Here is an 8,068-nt window from a genome sequence, read left to right as displayed (position 1 = left end):
CTGTTACGTGAACTGGGGTCTAATTCCTAACTTTATACAACTATGCATGTGTCACTCAAGCTCCAGTGATAAATCTCTCTCACTTAATACGTGAACAGTCCAATTGCTAGTTTTGCGACAGCTATGTATGCGTCACTCAAGCTCTAACCATGAACAGTTCTACTTTTTTCACCAAAATCCTCAGCAAACATACAAATCACCCATAGATCGAGATTCATACTGCCACCAACCATACTAGCCAGTCACCCATCCTACATGAAACATTGGATATGCCATGTTCTACCTCAGCACCACCACTGTCTCCATCCACCTGTTAGCATGACGTCACTACCTGCACCCGTCCATATCTATAAGAACACCACCCATGGACGCTGACACTATTGGATAGAAGAACACTCCACTTTCGTTCACCTCCAACGAGCTCGATCATGGGTCACATCCCCTTCACCTGGCTACCCATGAGCCCCGACGCTGCAGCAACGCTCACCAACACCTTCCCGGCCCCTATCCCTACCACCACCACTGGTGGCACCATCATGCAACACCACCTCAACTCACGGATGTATGCATCTCTTGTGCCGCCCGCGGTCCAAACCACCGCAGAGGCAGCAAGGCGATGCCAGGAGGAAGAAGATGTATCTATCCACCTGGTCCACCTCCTCATCATCTGCACCAGCGCCATCCAGGCGGGTGACTACTCGGTCGCTCACGGCAACTTGTCCGAGGCACGTGTGATCCTCAAGAAGATCCCGACTTCAACTGGGATCGGGCGTGTAGGGAGCCACTTCGCCAAAGCGCTGGCGCAGCGCCTCTTCCCAGCATACCCACACGCGGCGGCGCTGCCTACTTCGCCTTCTGCTACAATGCCAGTGGCAACATACAACCATTTCTATGATGTAGGGCCATACCTCAAGTTCGCCTACTCCACGGCGAACCGAGCCATCCTAAAAGCGTTCGAGGGTTGCAAACACATGCACATCATTGACTTCGCCCTCTTACAGGGGCTCCAGTGGCTGGCTCTAATGGACGAGCTTTCCAAGCATGAGGGCGGGCCGCCGAAGCTCCGCATCACAGGCATCGCCTAAACCCGATGAGTGGCCATGACGAGCTCCATGAGGTAGGCATCTGTCTCGCCAAGTTCACGTGCTATGTGAAGATCCCCTTCACCTTCCTAGGAGTTTGCGCCGACCATCTGGATCAACTTACAGCCTGGCTTCACCTCAAACTCAGACCCGATGAGGTGTTAGCCATGAACTCCATCCTGTAGCTCAACCGCTTCCTCGTCGACCCAGACCCTGATGATGTTGGTCCCGAGATCTCCGGCATGGGTGAGTCGACCGCTCACCATCGATGCCGACCACACACTACGGCTGAAGGTAGAAGAAGGGAGGGAGAACAGAGCACACACACACAGCACAAGCACCAGCGTTAGCTGAAGCTCTGCAGAGGAGATGGCAAAACTGAACTCGTTCACTTTACTGAGTTGTAGTGCGAAGCTATATATACAACTCTACCCATCTAATCCTAGTACACAGACATGCCAGGCTACCATGGTGCTACAGTGACTAGATGTGACAGCAAGGCTACCCCTAATGTGGCTACAGTGCGGTAGGGGAGTCTTTCGGCGTCTGCCCCTGCCGTGGCTTTAGTGCAGCAACAGGGGAGCCCTTTCGGCGCCTCCCCTGCCGCGCGTACATAGATGGGAGAGCAGAAGATTATAATTCTTCCCTTAATCCTGCTACTAACCCTAGAACCTCCACCGTGCTGATCATCTTCTTCAGATCCATGAACCAAAGATGGCTGAGCGGCTTGGTGAGGATGTTCGTGAGTTGCCGACCAGTTTTAATGAACTCGATGACGATCTACCCTCCATCGACACAGTCCCTGAGGAAGTGGAACTTGATGTTGATGTGCTTGCTCCGGTCGTGGAGAACCAAATTCTTCGCGAGGGCGATGGTGGGCTGGTTGTCCACCATCAGTGCTGGTGGATGAGCTTCCACACTGGTCAGCTCGCCCAGCAGCCGGCGTAGCCACACAGCTTGGCACGCCACTATGGCCACTGCCACGTACTCTGTCTCGCACGTGGATAGCACCACCACCTTCTGTTTCAGCGACAGCCATAAGATTGGAGCTGGCCCGAGGAAGACGAGCACGCCAGAGGTGCTCCGCTATCCGTCGATGTCCCCCGCCATGTCTGCATCACTAAACACAGTGAGCTTTAGCCCACTTTTGTTGGTCTTGGGGAAGACGATCCCCTGATCCACCACCCCCTTGATGTAGCGCGGCAGCCACTTCACCATAGCCCAGTGATCCTCCCGGGGATCCTCCATGAAGCGACTGATGTAGTCCACGGCGAACGCAATGTTCGATCTCATGTGGACTAGGTAGCACAGACCACCGATGATGCTTCAGTAGAGTGTTGCATCTACCTTCGCCACGGTGCTAGCCTTCGTTAGCTTCAGCCGCTCCTCCATCAGAGTCATGCATGGCTTGCACTTAGCCATGCCGCTTCGCTCCAACATCTTCAAGGCGTACGCGCTCTGACCGAGCGTAAGCACCTCCTTCCCCTGTCTCACCTCGATGCCGAGGTAGTAGGAGAGCACACTGAGATCGCTCATTCAAAAACGAGCTACCATCTCGTGCTTGAAACTGTCGATGTCTTCCGCACACACGTCGGTGACTATCAAGTCATCCACATACACGTCGACGATGAGCTCCTCCTTCCCCATCACCGAGTGTAGAGCATGTGCTCGGTTGTGCATCGCGTGAACCCAAGCTTGCCTAGCGTGGTGTCAAGCTTGGCGTTCCACGCTCGCGGGGCCTACCGTAGCCTGTAGAGCACCTTGCGCAGTTGGAACACCCTATGCTGCGCTCCCTTGACGGCGAAACCCAGAAGTTGCCTAACGAAGACCATCTCTGCCAGCTCATCATTGAGGAAGGCCGATTTTACATCCAGGTGATGGATGCGCCACTCCTTCACTGCTACCAAAGCCAGTAGCAGTCGGATAGACTCCATGCGTGCTACCAGCGCAAAGACTTCCTTGAAGTCGATGCCCTCACGCTGGACAAAGCCTCGGGCGACGAGGCATGCCTTGTGCCTCACAATGGCGCCACGCTCGTCCTACTTGACCTTGTACACCCACTTCAGGCCGATCGAATGGCATCCTAGAGGTGGATCGACAAGCTCCCAAGTCTCGTTTTCCTCGATTGCCTTCATCTCCTCTAGCATCGCTCGTCGCCAATTTGCATCGTGCTCGGCCAGCGCGAACATGGGTGGTTCCTCTGCACTGACGAGAAGCAGCTCTGGGTCATTGAGCAGCCGACCTACCAGGCCTAAGGACCTTGTGTCGCCAATGATGTCGTCCAGCCTATGGAACCACACCTCCTTACCATCGTGGAAAGCATCCATGAACTCTGTGATGTCACTTGGAGGTGAGGCGAACTCGATCGGCGTCGATGAAGTCCCATGTTCCGCCGGAGTGGTCAGCACAGCACCTAGAGTGCTCGGCACCTGGCTGCAGTGCTCGGAACTACTCCTGGACCACTCGTCATCACTCCTGGAGTGGTTGGCACCACTGTAGGAGTGCTCGGCACTAGTCTTGGAGTGGTCGGCGCTACTACAACACCTCTCGACTCTGCTACGAGAGCGTTCAACACCTATCTTGGAGTGGTTGGCACCACTGTAGGACCGCTTGGCACCACTCTCGGAGTGCTCAACACCACCCCAAGAGTGCTCGGCTCTGTTGCTAGAGTGGTCGGCACCTCCTCTCCAGCGTCTCCACCATCGTGGATGACTAAGTGCTCGATGATTGATGAAGCTGTCAGCTTCCCCCATGCCCGGACTGTCCCAGTACTAGGTCGCCTTCTTGTCGAACACAACATCGTGCAAGACAACCACCTTGTCTCCGCATGGGTCATAGAGCCGGTATGCCTTGGTACCTTCCTCGTAGCCTAGGAGCACCATCGGTGTGCTCCTATCCCACAGCTTGGTGAGGACCGGCTTCGTCTTCCTGACATGGCTGATGCAGCTGAATGTCTGAAGGAAGGACATGCTCGGCTTATGCCCATACCAAGCTTCGAACGACGTCTTGCCCTTCAGGTCCTTGGTGGGCATGTGATTGAGGATGAACACCGCCATGGTCACCGCCTCACCCTAGAACCTTGTCGGCATGCTCTTGGCCTTCGTCATGAATCGAGCCATGCCGACCACCGTCTGATTCTGCCACTCCACCATGTCATTCTGCTATGGCGAGTACAGCACGGTGTGGTGTCGCACCATACCCTGATCCATGTAGTACGTAGCGAACTCCACTGAAGTGAATTCGCTGCTGCGATCAGTCCACAGCATGCGCAGCTTCTTGCCGCTCTCCGCCTCCACGTGCGCCTTGAACTTCTTGATCACCTCCACCGCCTCATCCTTGCTCGTCAGGAGTTGCAGCCACATATAGCGACTGTAATCATCCACGAGCAGGAGGAAGTACGCCGACCACCGTTTGTGGCTGGCGTGATTGGTTCGCAGAGATCACCGTGGATGAGCTCGAGAACCTCCTCTGCTTCCTAGCCAGGCAGCTATCACATAGCTCGCCTACGTGCTTGATGTGGGGCAACCCTTGGACCATCTTCTCCAGCTGACTGAGCGCGTCGAAGCTGAGATGGCCGAACCGAGCATGCCACAGCCATGGCTCCTCGGTGTGCTGTGCTGCCAGGCACACCGGCTGCTCCACCTTCAAGTCGAGCAGGTACAATTGATTATGTGAGCATTTTACCTTCGTAAGAAGATGCCGCTCCCGATCCCAAATCTTTAGGATCCCGCTCTCGATCAATACCTCGCATACGCGCTCATCCAACTGCTTGATGCTAACAATGCTTGAACACAACTACGGGATGTAGTACACATCCGTTAACGCATGGTGCTCACCGTTCTAGCACCTGAAGATGATGGTGCCGCGCCCTCGAATCGCCACCCTTGAGCCGTCACTGAACTTCACCGTGTCGGTCACGTTGCCATCGAGCTCAGAGAAGGCTTCCTTGAGCCCATCATGTGGTTGCTGGCGCTGGAGTCTAGGTACCACCACTGCTCCTATTCGTCACCCACATGTCCAAGGTGGACTTGAGCGTGTGGTTCATCGAGGTTGACAGCCTTCAGAGCCTTGTCGTGCCCTTTCACCGCCATCACCTCTCCCTTCTCCTTGGCCTCAATGTCGTGCAGTGCACAGAACATCACCATCAGGAGAGTGGCCTCATCATCCTCATCAGCCTATGCTAAATGAGCCTCAGCCTTCTTCTCCTGCTTACGATTTAGGCACTCCTTTGCCCAATGGCCCATCTTCCCACAACGCCGACATGCGTTGGGGTCGACCTTCTTCTTCTTCTTTTTCTTCGAAGAAGCCTTGCCGTGGCGCTTGCCATCACCACCGCGGCTACAGGAGGCTTCCCCTGACTTCTTCATCCGAGCAACCCACTCCTCCTCTGTCAGCAGCAACTTGCCGTTGTCCGTCGTTGCTGTGGCCTGCTCCATGCGCTCATCCACCGCCCGCAGACGGCCTATCACATCCTCAATGGTGAGGATGGATAAGTCCAGCATCGTCTTTATGGAGAGAGCGATCTGGATGTACTTCACCAGCACGGAGTGGAGGTACTTGGAGATCGCCTCTTCTTCGTCGATGGGGACGTCGTGGCTCCTCAGCTTGCTAATGAGCGACTGCAAGCGGAGGGAGAAGTCCTCCACTGACTCACCATCCTTGAACTTGAGATTGGCGTACTCCTGCTTCAGCAGCTGGGCCGTCGCCTTCTTTGCGTGGTCAAAGCCGACGCGCATCGCTGCAATGGCCTCCCACGCTTCCTTAGCAGAATTCTTCGCGCCCAACAGCTCCCTGTACTCCGCTAGCACTGCAGTGAAGATAGTCTCCAACGCTGATATGTCATCTTCTTCGTTGTCGATGTCCTTGTCAATCGTATTCTAGAGCCGTCGGTCTCTGAGCTTGACCTTCATGGTCACCGCCCACTCGCCATAGATGGTGCGAGTAAGTGTCGGCCAACTGGTGCTGCTGACCTCCCGCACCGTGCGCACGACGACCTCTTGTCATGGCTGGGCAGCCACAGCAGCGCCGCTGCTGTCGTCCATCCCCAAACCGCACGTCATCGCCAGTAGTTAGTCCGGCGACGGTGCTTATACGACTCTGATACCACTTGTTATTCTCGAGATCTACGGCATGGGTGAGCCGACTGCTCACTGTCGTTGTCAACCTCACACACTACGACTGAAGGTAGAAGAAGAAAGAGAGAACAGAGCGCACACACATACAGCACAAGCACCAGCATTGGCTGGAGCTCTGCAGATGAGATGGCAAACTGTAACTCAGTAAAGAGAGCGAGTTTAGTTTTGTCATCTCCTCTGCAGAGCTCCGGCCACAGCGGCGTGCCAAGCTGTGTGGTTGCGCTGACTGTTGAGCGAGCTGATCGGTCTAGAAGCTCACCCACCAGCACTGATGGTGGACAACCAGCCCACCAGCACTGATGGTGGCCCTCGCGAAGAATCCGGTTCTCCACGACCGGAGGAAGCACATCGACATCAAGTTCCACTTCCTCAGGGACTGTGTCGATGGAGGACAGATCATGGTCAAGTTCTTCGAAACTGGTTGGCAACTCACGGACATCATCACCAAGCCACTCAGTCGTCTTCGGTTCACGGAGCTAAAGAAGATGATCAGCATGGTGGACGGTCTAGGGTTACAGCAGGATTAGAGGAAGAATTATAAAGTAATCTGCTGCTCTCCCCTCTATGTACGCGCGGCAGGGGCAGGCGCCGAAAGGCTCCCCTGCTGCTGCACTGTAGCCGCGGCAGGGGCAGGCGTCGAAAGACTTCCCTGCCGCACTGTAACCATAGCAGAGGTGGCGCCAAAGTCAGCCCTGCTGTCACATTTAGTCATTGTAGCAGCGTGGTAGCCTGACATGTCTGTGTACTAGGATTAGATGGGTAGAGTTGTATATATATAGCTTCGCAACACAACTCAGTAAAGAGAGCAAGTTCAGTTTTGCCATCTGCTCTGTAGAGCTCCGGCCAACGCTGGTGCTTGTGCTGTGTGTGCGCGCTCTGTTCTGCCTCTCTTCTTCTATCTCCGACCGTAGTGCGTGGTCGATAACGATGGTGAGCGGTCGGCTTACCCGTACCGGAGATCTCGGGTATAACAGACGAGTCGACCCTGCCGGCGCCGATACACATCCTCCTCAAACTAGTGGTGAAGCTAAAGCCCAAGATCTTCATTGTGGTCGAGCAGGAGGCGGATCACAACAAGCCGCTGCTACTGGAGAGGTTCACCAATGCCCTCTTCCACTACGCCACCATGTTCGACTCCTTGGAGGCCATGTGCCCCGTCACTGCTAGCGTCGTCGGCGGAAGCACCACCATCACCCGAAGCTCATTCGCAGAGGCATACCTCCAGGGCGAGATCTTTGACATCATCTGAAGCGAGGGCAGCGCCCGCACCGAGCGGCATGAGCTGTTTACCGCCTGGAAGGAGAGGCTCACCCGTGCGGGGTTCACCCAGGTGGAGTTCGACCTCAGCGAGGCCAACATGGCGATAGCCGACCTGATCAGCGTGACTTCCTTCTCCGGCCCCGGGTTCGGCATCCTGCAGGGCTCCGGCGGCCTCGCACTGGCGTGGCACGGCCGCCCGCTGTATGTGGCGACGGCTTGGCATGCGATGGGCGGAGGAAACGCTGCCGGTGCCGCCATAGCTCACACCAAAGGGGGCAATGCCTACCAGAAAGGTAGGAACGGTAGCAGCAGCAGCAAGGGCAGCCGTGGCAGCCGTGGAGTAGCTGGAGGAATAACCATCCTGTAAGTCAGTAATAGCGAGAGGGTGATGAGTCGAATAATAATGTAAGATTAATAATGTTGTCGTAATCTGGTTTCAGTCGTGTGAACTTGTGATGAATAATTGTTCTGTCTAAATATCATGAGACTTGGAAGAAGGAGAATGTTTGCAGCGAATTCAATGAGATTTTGAAATGTTAGCCCCGATGATCTTTGTTATGAAACATACATATGCTGTTGTTCAAATCAGTG

General features: G+C 55.1%; 1 pseudogene; it reads left to right on the top strand.

The window, feature by feature from the left end:
* The first annotated feature begins 428 nt into the window (after nucleotides 1-428).
* LOC136506634 (protein SLENDER RICE1-LIKE 2-like) lies at nucleotides 429-7,844 on the top strand (annotated as a pseudogene).
* Nucleotides 7,845-8,068: the final 224 nt, after the last annotated feature.

This window comes from Miscanthus floridulus, chromosome 15 (genome assembly GCF_019320115.1).
Source record: "Miscanthus floridulus cultivar M001 chromosome 15, ASM1932011v1, whole genome shotgun sequence".
Lineage (NCBI taxonomy): Eukaryota > Viridiplantae > Streptophyta > Magnoliopsida > Poales > Poaceae > Miscanthus > Miscanthus floridulus.
The sequence above is the reverse complement of the archived record's forward strand: the minus strand, read 5'-3'. Positions and strand labels throughout refer to the sequence as shown.